The sequence below is a fragment of the Neofelis nebulosa genome, chromosome 10, assembly GCF_028018385.1.
Source record: "Neofelis nebulosa isolate mNeoNeb1 chromosome 10, mNeoNeb1.pri, whole genome shotgun sequence".
NCBI classification, from domain to species: Eukaryota; Metazoa; Chordata; class Mammalia; order Carnivora; family Felidae; genus Neofelis; species Neofelis nebulosa.
The window spans coordinates 65013589-65032253 of NC_080791.1; the positions used below are offsets into that span (position 1 = coordinate 65013589).

The 18665-nt window shown below is 40.9% G+C and overlaps 1 protein-coding gene across 6 annotated transcripts in view; it reads right to left on the reverse strand.

Moving 5' to 3' along the window:
• RIC3 (RIC3 acetylcholine receptor chaperone) overlaps positions 1-18665 on the reverse strand; it is a 67347-nt gene that overhangs the window by 36033 nt on the left and 12649 nt on the right. The window lies entirely within an intron of this gene.

Here is an 18665-nt window from a genome sequence, read left to right on the forward strand (position 1 = left end):
TAAATATTGCTATTATGAAAATACTTCATGCACTAAGGCATAACAGAAGCCAACTCAAGTTTAAGAAAAAACAGAAACTTGATTATAGGGTTACAGAGGTATCACACAGAAAATAAACATAATGTGGCAATCTCTAGCCGCTCACCCAAACCCATTTTCCCTTCCTTTCTAGGCCCATAGCTTGGTAACATTTTTCAGCTTCCCATACAGTTAAAGGAAGCCACGTGACAGACGTCCAACCAGAGGAATGTGAGTGATATATGCTGGTTCAAGGCCTGGCCTATAAAACTTTCCATGTATTAAACTCCACATTCATTTCCCTTCTGCAGGCTTCATGCTGATACCTAGGGAGACCTCTGAAGTCATGTGATGAAAATGACAAAGCTTCCTTCCATCAATCTAGGTTCATGAATAACTGTGTGACACAGAGCCCTCCAGGGCTACCACCCCACCAACTTAGAACCATCTGGACTTGTTTACGTGAGTAAGAAATCAACTTCAATCGTGTTATGGACATTATACACTTTGGAGTCTGTCACAGCAGTTAGCCACCACCAACTACTACAGAAAAGGAAATGTGATCTGGTCTCAGAAGAGAGAAGAACCCAAACTGGAAAGCTGGAAAGCCGGAAAGCCATTAGGATCTGGGACAGCTACTCTCACATTCCACTTCAATCTCCCTTTTTATGGGGCCATGAGGCTTTTTTTTTTTTTCCCCTGTGTTTCTCTGTGCGGATCTTCTTCATTCTCCCTTCTGTGAAGACCATTTCTTTAGCTTCTTTGTGAACACAGAGGAAGATAGTCACCCCCAAGCCCCTCAATTTGCAGATCCTTCAAGAGGCCAGCACAGACTCATCACAGTCCCAAATTCCCTGGAGGAAGATTTTGAACACTCAGCTTGGGTAGGTATGCATCCCTTTCCAATCAGCTATAACTGAGCAGACAGGATTCACGTGGCACAAAAACAGGGTCACAGGGTTCCATGAGTGGAAGCACAGAGCTTGGAGAAAGGAGTGTGCATCAATGTTCTTGCATTTTTTTCCTCCATCAGGGGCAAACATTAACATCAACTGCCAAGCTCCTGAGAGCCATAGATGAGAAAGGTAAGTCCTTTCTTCAAAAGGCCATATAAACAAGCTTGTGTGGAAAAACCAACAGGAGCTAACGCTACAGAGCAGAAAACACTAGAGAACAGAAAGACTTCATAAATCAGACTGTAAAAATACAAACTATACAATACTGTTGGACTTGATTTTAACAAAATTACAGATTTCTGTTTGATAAAGACCACCACAGAGTTAAAGTAGATGACAGACAAGGAAAAGCTTATGCAACATCTACACTTGACAAGAGATTAAATATTTAAAATAGACATGGAATTTCTACAATTTGTTATTAAAAAAATCCTAAGAAACCCAATAGAAAGCGCCTACAGAAAGAGAAGCTTAAAGGATTAGCAAGTAAATAAAGAGATGATCAAATTCAAAGAAAACCCAACGAGTAAAATACAAATTAAAACAATGAGATTGCACTGTTCACACCAATCAGAAGGGCAAAAATTAGAATGGTGGATAACAGCAAAGGTTGGCAAAGGTGGGGAAGAACTCTCATGCTCTGTGTGTAACAAGGTAAACAGATCTAACCATTTTGCTAAGAGATCTTAGTGACATGAAGTACTTAGTGATATCAAGTATGTCTATGTCCTATGTGATCCAGTGATCCCACTCTGGTGGGTAAATTCCAGAGGAATTCTGGATGGTCTATATGCAAATTACAGACTTTATAGAGCTGTGTGAGAATTTGCTGGGATGATAATGTAGCAGGGAGCTTAAAGTCACTTTGATTTTGATAATTAGAAGAATGGAAAATCAAAGTGAAGTGGATACAAATATGGAATCCTACGTAGCTTTTAGAAATCACACTTCAGACATACCTACAGCAACATGAACATCTTAAAAAGCACACAACTGAGTAAAAAGTAAGCAAATACCATTATGTAAGCGGACGGCATCATAATTATACTACATATGCCCTACATATATACTACATATATTAGCAAATATGTAAGTGTAAGGACATAAAACACAGAATGGACACATATGAATGAGGAAGGGAATGGCTATATGGACTGAAGATAAAGAGTTAACAAGAAAAGAATAAGAAAGGAAACTTGCACTCCTGATATCAAAAAGCTGCTATCAACTGATGACTATCTTTAAGTCAACTGTGCTCCTGAGGTTAGAAAGAAGGTGGGTGGCCAGGTAGAGAGGTAAGACAGCTAGCCACTAGGTTTGGAAGCTGCCATCTGCCTTGTATCCTCTCTCAGCCTACTCCACTCCAATGGTCCTGCTTTCCCTCCCAATACTGACTTTGGAGGACATAAAAATTACTCCAGAAATGCTTTTTAAGAGTAGGTCAGCAACAGAAACAGAGCTTCAGACAGTAGAACGAGGCCAGGTTAACACTCCTTATTCTGAGTGCTGGTGACTATGTAGCTATTAAACTGTCAAGGATCTTAATATATTAAGTGGTGAGTAATGGCTCTAAGGCTATAATACACCTTCAAAAAATGCCTAGCCAGTATTCAAGAAGCTAACCATTCTCTTGAGAGAAGCTGATTTATCAGATGGCTAGTGTTCAATATACTAGATTTAGTAATTGTGGTAATACCTTGTTGAACTTCATTTTACTGTACTGAGAACACACACTTCAAAACTTCATATAAAGCAAAAAACATTAAAATCAGGTAATAGCACCAAAGGCATTATTTTGCATTTCTAAAATTGAAAAATGATGACAATGCTGTACACTGTACATCTCTCCCCAAAACCTTTATAGTCTGTCAGCCAGGAAGATACTGCTACTGGACAGCTATTATGTTCAGTAGGTAGGAGAGAGCCCGTACATATAATAAACAACAGTCACACATTGAACAATGCTTTTAAAAAGTAGTATATTCAAAACAAACACCACCACAAAAGGACAGGGTATCATGGACCTTATTACTAGACAAACTAAATGTCTAAGCATTAAAAGAATGCAAAAGAAAAAATAAAAAGGAGTCAAAGGGGATTAATCATTGAAGAGAATGAGACACAGAATAGCAGAGAAGCAGAACAGGAGGAAAGAAGAACACCTCCAACAATAAAGAGAGGAGAACAAAGAAGAACAAAGAATAAATAAGGCTAACTACCAAATTAGTTTGGCTCCATCTGGGGAAGTAACAAGAGACGAGAGGGAAGTGGAGGGGGAGGGTTTAAATGCTAACTTGTGGTGTATAAATTTGGTAACTGTGGGTCTAAGATCAAGGAAATGACTTAATGAGAAGTGTATCTGAGAGGGATTAAATCTAGCATCTGAGTATAGGGCCTAATGCAGGGAGAAACTAGGGTGTGAGAAATCAGCAAGAAGGCAGTAATTAAGCTCTGAGATGCAAGGGCCTAAGGTGCTGGCTACAGCTATAAAGAGGAAGGAATAGGTCCAAGGGCTCTTAGCATGAAGTGATCAGCAGCATTTAATATTGAAAAGAACACAGAGCTAATGAGGGAAGAGGTCAGAAAACTCCAAGATTAGGAGTTTAATATATGAAGAGAAGAATGAAAACCATGGGTGGGTTTATGGCAAGGGGAAGACTGGGTACACGTTTTTCACACACTAAGTTCCAGGTGTTGGTGGCACATTCAGAAGAAATTGTTATTGGACCACAGTTAGGCTTGAGAAGAAACTCTATAAACTACCTAAATGAAAAAGCTAATTAAAAGATTAAGTGAGTGAATTATTCCCATACTAAAAGTGTTGGTGGGATAGGTGTACTTAGGTGCAACAAGAGTAAGAAAAGACAATGGAGCTGTCAAAGAAGACTAGAAGCAAACCAGTTTCCTTAAAAAAAAAAAAAAAAAAAAAAAAGAAGAACTGAAAGCAACTGAGAAGTCTAGAAGAAACTGATAAAAGACTAATGGCAACCCCCATTTTTAGACACAGTGTATCCTCGGGAGAAAGGATGGCTACCGTATGAAATCTTGACTGTCCACCTATTTAGACAATAACAGAAACCAGTATACTACAAAGCATCATACAATCTGCAGAGTCAGAAGGAGTCTTAAAAATCATCTTCAGTCTTTTCAACAAATGGTATGGAGACAACTAGATATCCACCTGCAAAAGAGTAAAGTTGGACCCCTACTTCACACTATTTTTAAAAATTAACTCAAAATTGATTAAAGACCTAAATGTGAGAAAACTATACAACTCTTGGAAGAAAACATAGACCTAAATCTTTGTGACCTTGGATTAGGTTTCTTAGACAGGACACCAAAACCACAAGCAAACAAAGAAAAAATAGGCAAACTGGACTTCATCAATTTAAAACTTTTGTGCTACAAAGGATACCATCAAAAAAGTAAAGACAAAACACCGAATGGGAACAAATATTTGTAAAACACAGATCTGATAAGCTTCTAGTATCCGACATATATAAATAACTCTTACCACTCAATAAGAAATAATCCAATCAAAAATGGTCAAACGCTCTTAATAGACGTTTCTCCAAAGAAGATATAGAAATGGCCAATAAGCACACAAAAAGATGTTCACCACCACTAGTCATCAAGGAAATGCAAATTAAACCCACAATTAGATTCACTACATTACACCCATTAAGATGCTATAATCAAAAAACAGATAATAGAGGCACCTGGGTGACTCGGTTAAGCGTCCAACTTTGGCTCAGGTCATGATCTCGCCATTCACAAGTCTGAGCCCCACACTGGGCTCTGTGCTGACAGCTCAGAGCCTGAAGCCTGCTTTGGATTCTGTGTGTGTGTCTCTCTCTCTGCCCCTCCCCTGCTCACACTCTGTCTCTCTCTCAAAAATAAACATTAAAAAAACCCAGATAATAAAGTGTTGGCAAGGATGTGAGGAAAACTGAACTCTCATACTCTGCTGATGCGACTGTACAATAGTGTAGTCACTTTGAAAAACAGCCTGACAGTTCTTCAGAAGGGTAAATAAAGTTTCCATATGACCCAGCAATCCTACTCTTACATATCTACCCAAGAAAAATATGTTCACACAATAACTTGTACAAAAATGTTCATAGCAGCCTTTTTCATACTTAGCCAAAAGTCCATCAACTTACAAATGGGTAAGTAAAATGTGGTATATCCATTAAATGGAATATTATTTGGCCATAAAAAGAATGAAGTACTGACACATGTTATAATACAGATGAACTTTGCAAACATTAAGTAAAACAAAAGAAAGCCAGTCATGTAAGACCATATATTACATGATTCCAATAATATGAAATGTCCAGAATAGGCAAATCTATGAAGACAAAAGTAGATTAGTGGTTGCCTAGGGCTGAAGGGTGAGGGGGGAAAGAGAGTGACTGCTAATGGGTATGAAGTTTTTTGTGTGTATGTGGGAGGGTGATATAAATGTTCTAAAATTGATTGCGGTGATAGTTTTATAACTCTGACTATATTAAAAACCACTGACTGTACACTTTAAACAGATAAATTGCCTGGTATGTGAATTATATCCCAATAAAGCTTTTTAAAAAGTCATCTACTCTAACCACCTGTGTTCAATACCCTCCCCTTCCTTAAGTGGAGGCCCTGACTTTGCTGAATACCATTAAGCAGGAAACTCAGTATTGCCCCCAGGAAGTTCATGCCACCTCTGGACAGCTCTGTTAGAATGGTCTTCTTTATACTGAGTTAATGAGTAATGGGAATAAGAAGGAAATAAACCATAGGGTTTCAAAAAGCAACACTGAATGTGATATGGCAAAAAAGTAGGGAAACATGACTGATAGGGTTTGCAGACTGGAAAGTAGAGGAATACTTTTTTCAAAGGTAAGGAAGAGAAGGAATTGGGGAGCAATGGAACAGATAGGCTAGATAGTAAAAATAGGTTTTATATCTTGGAGAAATGCAAATACATATTTTGTATTTGGTGTAATACTTCACATATTACTAAACACTTAATGTACCACAGAGATTAAAATGATAAATAAAACAGCTCCTATCTCTAAAGAATTTACAGACAAGCAATATAGTTACAGCAAACAAGGCAACTATGCCTTAACTATCAAATCCAATAACTTTTCCCTGTCAGGTCTCACTCTAAGACTCTTCTGGTAAGGGGGCACCTGGGTGGCTCAGTGGGTTAAGCATCCAACTTCGGTTCAGATCTTGATCTCACCAGTTTGAGCCCCTCATGGGGCTCTCTGCTGTCAGCATGGAGCCCGCTTCAGATCCTGTCCCCCTTTCTGCCCCTCCCCTGCTTGCTTTCTGTCTCTCAAACATAAACATGAAAAAAAAAATACAAGAAAGTGATTATCACATACTACTCATTTAATAAGTGTGTGCTTAATCTGAATAAATTCTTATCAAACTTTCCTGCCTTAATTTCTGCCACATCACTCTCCTGAGCTCTTCTTTTCCTACTGACTAGTCTTTCAACCTATTCTTTCTCAGTCTCTTGCATAGGTTCTTCTTTAATCCTCTCCTGGAGATTTTTGTTTCAACATGTTCGTTCTTTATCCTTTTCCTTTGGCAAATTCATTCATTCTCACAGATCCATTATAATTTCCAAAATGTATAGCTCTAGTTCTGACCTTTCCTTCTCAAGTTCCTCTTATCTCTAAATCCCATTAGTATATATGTCCTTTTGTATGACTATCACGTCAAACCTAAAAATGAGACTCATTTTCACCTTCCAAAACCTGGTGTCTCCTCGTGTGTGTGTGTGTGTGTGTGTGTGTGTGTGTGTGTGTGTGTGTGTGTGTGTTTTAAAGAGAGTCATTCTCCCAGACCTTTTAGGCTTGAGACCTATAACCTCTGCTACCTGTGACCAAAGGTACTCTTGAGATGGTATGCTGGGGTCAGAATGCTCAATTTGGAAGAGATTTGTTTCTTTGTTTTTCCCATAAAATTAACTGTCCTCAACAGGGAACAACCTCATGTGTTAGATCTTGGTACCACATTTCTTGGAACTGAACCCGGGAAGTTTAAAAATTCAATGGCTATAAAACATTTGCAAATGTCTAGTTGAAATAATTAAAAAAAATTTTTTTTTAATGTTTCTGTATTTTTGAGACACAGAGAGAGACAGAGCATGAGCAGGGGAGGGTCAGAGAGAGAGGGAGACACAGAATCTGAAACAAGCTCCGGGCTCCGAGCTGTCAGCACAGCTCGTGCTGTGCTCGTGCACGAGCTCGTTTGAGCTCGTGCGGGGCTCGAACCCACAGACCGCGAGATCATGACCTGGGCTGAAGTCGGACGCTCAACCGACTGAGCCACCCAGGCGTCCCTGAAATAATTTTTTTAAAAAAGAAATTTTTAAAGGGAAATATCCAAGTGTACACAAAAGTATAAACAATAATGTCTGAGCAATTGTATACCTGCCTACCACATAAATATAAGTGGAACACCTACGTACTGTGTCCCACCCGGAGATAGCCACAGCTCTGAATTCAGTGATTAGAATGTATGCTTTATACTTTACTACATGAGTACATATCCATAAACTACACACAATATTGTTTTGAGTTTTAAAATTTTATGTTATGAATGGCAAGTACTGACAATTATATAGTAATATGAATATACTTAATGACACTGAACTGTACACCTACTGGTTAAAATGGGAAATTTTATGTTAATGTATATTTTACCACAATTTTTAAAAAACCTTTATACAATGGCATCATACTGTACTCGTTCTTCTGCAACTTCCCTTGTTTGTCTTTTTTTCTGGGTGGGGATTAGTATTTTGGCCTAGAAATGTACCGTGTTGATGTATGTAGCTCCAGTTCATTCACTCCATCTGCTATATAGCACCTCCTTGTAGGTCCATTATCACAATTTATTTACCTCCTCCCCAGCTGATGGATATTTAGGTTATTTTCTATTTTTCACTACGACAAGCATTCTACTTTATAGCTACATTACAAGGAGGATTTGTAGTTTTTAAATTTTTTTGCTTAAAAAAACAGCTGAAGAGATCAGAACATTAAAATTGCACTTTTAAATTTTTATTTTTTTAAAAAATTTTCTTATGTTTATTTATTTTTGAGAGAAAGAGAGACAGAGGCGTGAGCAGGGGAGGGGCAGAGAGAGGGAGACGCAGAATCCGAAGCAGGGTCCAGACTCTGAGCTGTCAGCACACAGCCCGATGCGGGGCTCGAACTCACAGACTGTGAGATCATGACCTGAGCTGAAGTTGGACACAACCAACTGAGCCAGTCAGGAGCCCCTAAAATTGCACTTTTTAAAACAGAAAACAGCTGTGTTCACTACCTCTCTATGCACTTAAGTAGTCTCTGAAATGGAATCTGCCTAAATTCAATTGTTTATTGAAAGCTTTCCCCATATTTAGGTTTATTTAATTATTAAAATTTCACTCAGCATATCATTTAAACTAGACTACAAACTTAATGGATTTTACAGGGTGAAGCTCTACTTTCCCTTGTTATTAACCATCCTTATTGCTAAAAACAAAAACTCTAGCACTGTTAACAAAAGAGCTTTCTGAAAGCAGAATTAAACCATCTGCAACATTTCATTCTTAAGACAAATAAATCAATACAGAACTGGATGTGTTTATGTTTGATTACCGCAGTTTAAGAAAGATCTTAATAGGCCAATTCCTTAAGATACATAAGCTTCTCACTAAATACTGAGGAAATTCTAGAGGCCAAATTTAACTCAGCATTAAAGTGGAGTCTGGGACCACAGCTGACTATTCCTGATCAGTCTCCAAGGGCCCCTCATCTTGTTACATTCTTCCTCTACTTAACTCTGCTCTGACAGCTGCTTTGATGTTTTCTGCTAGTTTAATGAGATTTTTTTCTTCATCTTCTACCAACTTCCTCACCCCCAAATCATCGTACATACTACTAAAAGAGATACTTGTGTGTCTAAGCTGCTTATTAGCACAAGGCCTAGTCCATATACCCTACACATGTTAATTATTAGTTTTGATATGAGTCATCTTCCCAAAGCACATTTTTTTTAATTTTTTTTTTTTTAACATTTATTTATTTTTGAGAGAGAGAGAGACAGAGCATGAATGGGGAAGGGGCAGAGAGAGAGGGAGACACAGAATCGGAAGCAGGTTCCAGGCTCTGAACCATCAGCCCAGAGCCTGACACGGGGCTCAAACTCACGGACCGCGAGATCGTGACCTGAGCTGAAGTCGGACGCTCAACCGACTAAGCCACCCAGGCGCCCCACCAAAGCACATTTCTAACTGGTCTTGCCATTTCTCTCATGGGTCCCACCGAGGACAAGAGACTGTTACACAGGAGGCAGCCAAGTGAGTAAGCTCAATACTATCTTTTCACTCAGGGTTATTAAGATATTGGCTGTGCCTCCAACTATTTAAATGGAGGTTAAATGAACCTTTCTTGAGCTCATTTTCATCATCTGTAAAATGGATATATAATTGGGGCTGCTACAAGGACTGTTCAGGGTTCTTACAAGGATTACGGATTAAATATCAGATACAAAGCATGTGGCATGCACAGTGGGTAGTTAAATTCTGGTTTTGGCTTCCCTACAAAACTGAATTTCTCAACAACTGAATTCCATAATCTAGTCCAAAAGTACCTCTTTACATTTCTTTCCCATTACATACTCCCGATTCAGCCTAACTAGACCTCTCACCATGCTTGGAGCCTGCCTTGTGATTTCTTACCACTAAGCCTTTGCTTTTTGCTGACTAGTGGTTTTGTTTTTCTAACTCCACGTGTTTAAATCCAGCTTATCCCTCAAGACCCAAGCCAAATACTGCCCTCACCACCAATGCTTTTTCTCTAGTTACTCCCATGCACTTAGAACATACTGCTTGAACCTCTCTAATTGTACTTATCACAACTGGCTGTATTCAAGAGTTATATTTAGGTCTTACAGCTGCTACTTGAATGGATTGAGAATCTTCCACTAAGAACCATTTCTACCCAATTTTATTCAGTGCTGACTGAAACCTATAAATCATATCAGAGAATAAGAAAATATGCCTCTGACATCCAGAAGCTGGAGTGCTACTATCAGCTAGGCCTTGGTGTTGGTATGAGCTGGCTTGGCACTCACAGTTAGGTCTTGGTGTTCTCAGGTTAAACGTCAGCAATTTGAGAATATCAACATTAGACAAGGCCATTCTGTGACCATCGTGAATCAAGACAAAAGAGTAAGACCACTTTGTAATCTGCCTGAACACAGACAACATCCATCCAAGCTAAAAAATATCAATAGCCCCCATTCCTGGATAATGAAGGACTGCTGCTTCTTCACCAATTACAGCTTTAGCTTTTCTCTGGTCTGCTCTCCCTTTAGATAAACTCTATTAAGCTATCCAGACACTGAATTTCCCCCACTTTCTGATGGCATCCAATGCAGAGCAAAGCCCCATATCCTTAAACCTTCTTCAAGATCACCTAACACACACCCACATCTTATAATAAAGCTTTTCTTTTTTTTAAAAAAAAATTTTGTTTAGTGTTTATTTTTGAGAGAGAGTGAGCACGTGCGAGCAAGTGAGCATGGGTGGGGAGGGGCAGAGAGAGAGAGGGATACACAGAATCCGAAGCAGGATCCAGGTTCTGAGCTGTCAGCACAGAGCCCAATGTGAGGCTCGAACCCACAAACCGTGAGATCATGACCTGAGCTGAAGTCGGATGCTTATCCGACTGAGCCATCCAGGCACCCCATATAATAAAGCTTTTCTTTTTTTTTTTTTTTAATGTTTATTTCTGAGAGAGAGCAAGCATGAACAGGGGAGGGGCAGAGAGAGAGGGAGACACAGAATCGGAAACAGGCTCCAGGCTCCGAGCCATCAGCCCAGAGCCTGACGCGGGGCTCGAACTCACGGACCGCGAGATCGTGACCTGGCTGAAGTCGGACGCTTAACCGACTGCGCCACCCAGGCGCCCCGTAATAAAGCTTTTCTAGCACTCTTCCTGTGATGCCCCATGCTCCCCCATGGTATGCATTCTCCCGCACTTCAACAATAAATCCAACTTATTTAACTGCAGATATTATTCATTCGTGCTCTGTAGCTGAAGGACAAACTATGAACTTCTTGAAGAAAAGCCTAGTGTTTTCTTTATGCTCAGGTCCCCTAAAGGGTAAGCTCTGGGTCTTGCATGCTGTACACTTTGTGGAATTGATCTGGATGACTTCTACTGTGCCTGCCAGTAACTTTACTGGAATCTCCAGACCCAGCACTATTACTCTCAGGGTTGAAAATAATTTTGTACTTCATTATCCTGAATGTTTTTTAGTTCTGAGACTAGAAAACGGAAATCAGGGTAACTAGTAAAGGTGCTCCACACCTACCACTGTTCTCCATACCCACTCCCCTAGAAGTTTCTGAACTTGAAAAAGTGCCCAATTTGCAGGCATTCACAGGCTCTCAAATTGTCTCCTCTCTTCTTGGGCGCTCCTTTAGAGAAGATTCTCAATGTTTCATTAGAAGAAAAGAAAAGGTAAGGGACCAAAATAATATGTTTGCCCTTAAGCTTATATACCAAAAGATAAAGAGCTAATTTGAGAATTATGTATGTATATTATACATGTATATATACACATATGTACACACAAATATACATATATGTGATATATATATACACACATAATAAAATATATGTGTATATATTTTCAATCTCAGCTCAAGCCTCAGTGGGCAGCACTCAAGGAAAATATGGTGACAGAAGAGTCAAAGTTATTTCTTAGGAACAGGGCTACTGGAAAGGGACTGGTAAGGAACCCTATTTATAAGTTCTCAAAGTGAGTCATGACTGGAAAACATGGGCAAGCAGGGTCAGGAGGAGAGATGTCAGGACATTATCATGGGAACACCACAGGATCCAGCTATGGAAGTGGTGAGGACTCTCTTGAAACCGACTCTAGCGTAGAAGCAGCACACTGTCATCTTGGAGGACTTCAACTACTCTGGCACCTGTCTGAAGTCTCAGAAAGCTAACACTGGAATAGCTGACAAGTTCCTGACCTGGCATGCTGACATTTTCATGTTACACAGGTGCATAAGGTGAGGGTAGGGGAGCTGTACTTTGGCCAAAGAAGATACTGGATAGTGAAATGAAAAGAGAACTGTAGGAGAAAGGGACTGTGCCAACTCAGTATTCATGGCAGCAAAGTAGGGGTTCTGCAGCACGGGTTCTAGGAAGGCAGAATTAAGTTCTGAAAATAGAAACAGAATTCCATGGCATGAGACAGACCCTTTCTAAGAGTAAAGTTCTTAAAATGCACTGCTGCTTGGGCATTTCAAAAATTCTCAAGCAGATAGGAAAGGCAGGGGGGGAAAAAGGCAGATGTCCACGTAGCTCTTCTAAAACAACAGAGAAAAGATGAACAGAAAGACACAGAAGTGACTAAGTGGCAAGATATAAAGAGCCCCATGAGGCAGCCAAGGTCCAAAATAAATTAAGATTTGCCAAAAGGCTAGCTAAAGCAAAAGGGGTACTTTTAGACCAAAAAAGGCAATTTACCTGATAAAATTTAATGCTGAGAAAGCAGAACTTCTGAAATTCTATTTTGCTTCCACATTCTCTATGAAAGGGAATGAATTTTGGGTTACATGAAAGAAAATTAACAATCCTAAGGACAAAAATAAAGTCCCAGATGGGTGAGGAGGATGGGTCTATCCACCAGATAATTTCTACCAAGACTGGAAAACTTGCAAAAAAGTTCCTAAACTAAAATTTTAAGAAATTACGTTGATAAAAATGGCATTTTTAAAGATGGAGTAGATGTGTACTGTCCCAGTTTGCAAAAGGTGCATGGTGGATTTTTCAACTGTAGAGAAGTGAGCATGTTGTAACTGTTGGGCTAGATTTAGATTCTAAAAAGGATGCTTCTGGAGATTGTAAGGAAGATGGCAGAGTAGGAGGATCCTGAACTTACTTCATCCCATGGACACACTGAGATAACAGCCACACTGTGCAACTAACTCTGAAAATGACCCAAAGACTGACAGAACAGCACTTTCACATTTAATTGTAGAGAAGAGGGAGGCCACATCAAAAAGGGCCAGAGGAGCAGAGAGGAGACTGGGAAGCAAACTCAGATAAGACTAACCACAAATGAGAAAGACACAACCAAGGACACAACCCATGGTGAAGCTAGAGGATCAAATCCCACATCAGGCACCCCAAGCACTGGGGACCTGCATTGGGAAGACGAGTCCCCAAAATATCTGGCGTTGAAAAATATCAGCATATCAGCAGGGCTTAAGAGAGCTTTTGAAATCAGCAGGGTTTAACTCCAGGTACTTTAAAAATCAATGGGCTTAACTCCAGGAGAGCTGAGGGGAGATAGGAAATGGGGTCCTCGCCCTCAAAGGGACAGAATAACCTGGCTTTAGACACAGCATAGAAACCATAGAAACAACAGTTTGAAAACCGCCTGAGGTGTATGTGAAGGAGATTTACTAACCTCAGAACATATACTGGAAGCGCAGGGATCTTCAGGAGACTTCAACATAAGTGCTAACATGTGCCATTTCTCTTCTCCTCTCCAAGCCTAGATAGCAAGACGCTTGGAAAAACTAACACTAACACTCTCCACCTATTTTTCTAGTTCCATGTGCATGGCCCCACCTTCCTCTGCACAGCCTCAGCAGGCAATCCTCCAAAGCAGCTCCTGCCCCACCATACCCTGCAAACAACCCCAGCAAGGACCAGCACCACTGCAAAGTGAATCCTGTGCTGGGGAGAAGGAAAGATAAGCCCCCACACCAGTGCCCCCACAGTTCCAGCAGCCAAGCCTTTTAACTAGGCAAAAATGGAGAAACCCTTGCCTTCTAGGGTGTCTGCAACTGCAGCAGAGAGACCAGGGGCAGACAGTGAGGCTGACTGCTAACCCTACCCACCCATGTTCCAAAGTATAAAGTGAACAGTACAAATTGGACAAAGTAGATGAACAGCAGTCATTTTAAAAAAGAAGCTTAGGGGTGCCTGGGTGACTCAGTTAAGCATCCAACTCTTGGTTTTGGCTCAGGTCATGATCTCATGGTTTGTGAGTTTGAGCCCCACACTGACAGTGCAGAGCCTGCTTGGGATTCTCTCTCTCCCTTTCCCTCTGCTGCCCCCTTGTTCACACTCTCTCTCTAAATAAACAAACAATAACAATAATGATAACAATAATCATAATAAAAGTTTAGGATTCTAATAAACCACAAGGTCAGCAAGTAAAATGCCAAAAATCTAAAGCAATCCTTAGGATGCATTAAGAGAAGTAGTAGGGAGCTTTTTAAAGGAGGGTGGGAGAGGCAACAGGTTGCTCTTCCATGAGCTAATGGGCTTCCATTTGCTATTATTTGCCTTCTAAGAGGGCACTGAGATGTTGAGATACCTAGAACTAGGTGACATGAGGAATGGATGATGGAGCCAGAGATGTCAACATAGGAAAAAAGACTGATGAAGGGGACATGATGCTAGCCTTCAAATTCCTGAACTATCTTTCCCTTTTAATCTACTTTTCCTCCATTCCTATTTTGGTAAAGGGCATCACCATCTGTCTAATCACCGAAGCCAATAAACTGAGACCAATCCAAGATGCCTCCTTCTCCCTCACCTTCCACTTCTACCTAAAAATGGCTCTTAAAAGAAACAACTGAAATTTCTGACAATGTTAAATAAATTACAATTATAAAGTAAAAAATAAAAGTAAAAACCAAAGAAATATAAAAAATACTAAAAATAAAAATAGCTTTTAAAATTGTTCTCCTCCCAGGGTGCCTGGGTGGCTCAGTCAGTTAAGCAGCTGACTCTTTTTTTTCAACGTTTTTTTTTTTTTTTTTTTTTTTTTATTTTTGGGACAGAGAGAGACAGAGCATGAACGGGGGAGGGGCAGAGAGAGAGGGAGACACAGAATCGGAAACAGGCTCCAGGCTCCGAGCCATCAGCCCAGAGCCTGACGCGGGGCTCGAACTCACGGACTGCGAGATCGTGACCTGGCTGAAGTCGGACGCTTAACCGACTGCGCCACCCAGGCGCCCCAAGCAGCTGACTCTTGATCTCAGTTCAAGTCTTGATCTCATGGTCCTGGGTTCAGGTCCCGCATTGGGCATAAAGCCTACTTAAAAAAAAAAAATTGTTCCCCTCCCTACCCAACGGTAACAGCCTCCCTGCTCTATTTCCTCTTTCCTCCAGTACCTCTATATCCCTTTGGGAATCACACTCAACTTCAGAGGGGTTAATCAGTATGTTCTTTCTACCCAATGCACTGCAAGTAACTTACTTCAGGCCATTAAGATGGGTGGATAGGTTAGCTGGAACTAATGGGACAGAACGAGGCGGGGGGGGATAAGAATGAGGTGGGAGTGAAGGAAGAGTTTAAAAGAAAAGACATCCTCTTTCTCTGGACAATGGAATTTGAGAGGTGATGTCTGGAACTGTTGCAACCATTGTTGCTACCCTGTGAGAGCAGTCAGGACAGAGCTGACTTGAGAAGGAACTTGGAAGTGAAAAGGGACACAGAAAATCAGGGCTGGAGACTTGATGAGAATGTCAATCTCTGGATCAAACAACACTGAAGGCCAGTTCTAACACAGAATCTCTTCATGTATACAACACAGTAAATCCCCTTTTTGTCTTCAGACAGTTCAAGCTGAATTTTCTGTCTTTTATCATGAATATCCTATCTGATGAACTCACCAACACTGACTTAATGATGCTCACACTGTCTCAACTGGACTTCTGCAACTATCTTCTCCCTAAAGAAATCCTCACAATGCAGCTCCTTTCCTGCTGCCAGGATGTGCTTTCAAAAACCAGACTGGATGTTTCTCTTCTACTTACAAACTTACAATGGCCTCTTCTACTTTAAAATTTTTTTTTTCAACGTTTTTTATTTATTTTTGGGACAGAGAGAGACAGAGCATGAACGGGGGAGGGGCAGAGAGAGAGGGAGACACAGAATCGGAAACAGGCTCCAGGCTCCGAGCCATCAGCCCAGAGCCTGACGCGGGGCTCGAACCCACGGACCGCGAGATCGTGACCTGGCTGAAGTCGGACGCTTAACCGACTGCGCCACCCAGGCGCCCCATGGCCTCTTCTACTTTTAGAATAAAATCCTAACTCCTTGAATATGGCAGAAAAAAATCTTCTCAGTGTGGCCCCTGCTAACATCTCTACTCTCATCTCTCATCAAAATGAAAAACTTTTCTTCTTAAAAAGACACCAGCAAGAAATCAAAGACAACCCAATGGGAGAAAATATTTTCAAATTATATATCTGATAACTGATTTTTATCTAAAGAACTCTTAACACTCCACAATAAAAAGTAACCCAATTTAAAAATGGGTATAAGATCTGAATAAGACATTTCTCCAAAGATGATATACAAAAAGCTAATAAACACACAAAAGGATGCTCAATGTCCTTAATCATTAGGGAAATGCAAATAAAACCACAGTGAGATATCACTTCACACCCATTAGGATGGCCATAATCAAAAAGACAGCAGGGCACCTGGGTGGCTCCATCGGTTAGGTGTCCGACTTCAGCTCAGGTCATGATCCCAGTTTGTGGGTTCAAGTCCTGCACTGGGCTCTCTGCTGTCAGCACAGAGTCTGCTTCAGATCCTCCACCTCCCTCTCTGCCTGTCCACTGCTCACGCTCTAAAATAAAATAAACATTTAAAAAAAGGCAGACAATAACAAGTGTTGGCAAGATATGGAGAAACTAGAATGCACTGCTGGAAAGAATGTTAGATGGTGCAAGTCTCTTTGGAAAATAGTCTAGCACTTCCTCAAAAGGTTGAAAATAGAGTAATTATATGACCCAAATATTTCAGAGGAGAAGTTTATATGGTGGAGAAGAAGTAGGGGTACCAGGATGTCCCTTGTCCCTCAAACACAGCCATAAAGGGTCAGAACACTTGGAACATCCAGGAAATCAATCTGTGGAGTGACAGAAAAATCTCCCCAGGTGGAGGGAACAGTTTAGCAGGACAGAGGTGCATGTATGCAAACTGGGGGAGATTAAATAGTGTAGGCATGGAGGGGAGGGAATCGCTTCTGTGGAGAGACAAAAGGGAAAAAGAAAGACAGGCTGTGGATTGCAGTTGTGTTAGAAGAGGAAAACCTCTCCAGACCACGGACTCAGGAACAAGAAACACAGTGAGTGCCAGTTTCTACTTTGCCAACAGCCTTAGGTGCTGAAGATCAGTTTTCAAAAGTGCGTGACTTTCTCTGGACTGGAGCCATCGATATGTGTGCGCACCTGGGGGACAGGGGCCAGCCCTGGGGCACTGTAGCAATCTCAAGGGCACACTGGGAGAGAACAGTCCCCTCCCTCCCTTGAGTATTGTGGGAAGAGGGTTTATTGCCCGTCCGCCCCACCCCCCACCCCCCACACACAAGGCGCCAAAGGCCCTTTATCGGCAGGGCAGAGTGGTATTACACCAGAACAGAATCCATTCAGTGCAGAGCCCCTTAAGACATCCGGTTTTGAATCCCAGCTGAATGTCTAGGAGGCACAGGAGACTGAGGAGCAGGGCAAGGTGACTGCCTGTACTACTCTGTGTGGGCTGCCTGAACAGCATGGTTTGGGACCCTGGTTGGGGGAGGTGAAATTGAGTTGTTGCCATTTTCACCAACAAGGTGGGGCTTCAGGGAACAGGACAGCGGCCCCTAGTGGAGCCGGGACCCGCTTACACCAAATCCCACCCCTCTGTGCCAGCAACTGCTTACCTACTGGAGTGAGACTGAGCCAACCAGACGGCCTCACCTCCGGACCAGCACAGCCACCAGTCCAAGGCACTAACAGATACCTATCCTGTGGTCTTGTGTGTTAGTCTGTTGCTCTTCCCCCTCCCCATTTCTTTCCTTCTCTTTTCTTGTCCTTTCTACCCTTTTTTTTTTTTTTCCTTTGCAAATCAGGCTCACAGTTTCTGATTTGACTTTTGGTCAATTTTTACTATATTTTTTTTCTTTCTTTCTTTCTTTCTTTCTTTCTTTCTTTCTCTGTTTTGTTTGCTTAATCAGGCATTACTCTATTCTTTTTACACCTTTTCTATATCTTCTTTATTTTCCTTTCTCTCTCTCTGGATTAAGCCTTATAGATTGTTTGATTCTCTGTTTGTTTGGTTTTTTTTTTGCCCCTTTCATTTTTCTCTTTGTATGGGATCAGGTTCCCTGCCCTTTCCTTTTTTCTAGGGTTACTTCAATGAACAAATCAAAGCACACCTGGTGGAAGGTCCAAATAATCCACCACTACAAGGAAGAGCATTATAGAGGACTGACCAGTGGGATAGAGGACCCAACTATACAGAGAGCGTGCCATACACTCCAAAAACACTTCCTGAAGGGCCAGGCCTTGGACAATGTATGATCCCTTTTTTAATATAATAATACTCACAGGTGGAGGACACATAACAAGCTATTAAAATACAGAGAAGACAGAATCCTATCCAAAAATGACAAAATGGAAGAATTCCCCTCAAAAGAAATTCCAGGAAGAAATGACAGCCAGAAAATTGCTCAAAACAAATATAAACAATAAATCTGAACAAGAATTTAGAATAATAGTCTTAAGACTAATAGCTGGGCTTGAAAAAAAAGCATAGAAGACACCAGAGAATCTACTGCTGCAGACATCAAGGAAGAAAGTCATGATGAATCAAGAAATGTTG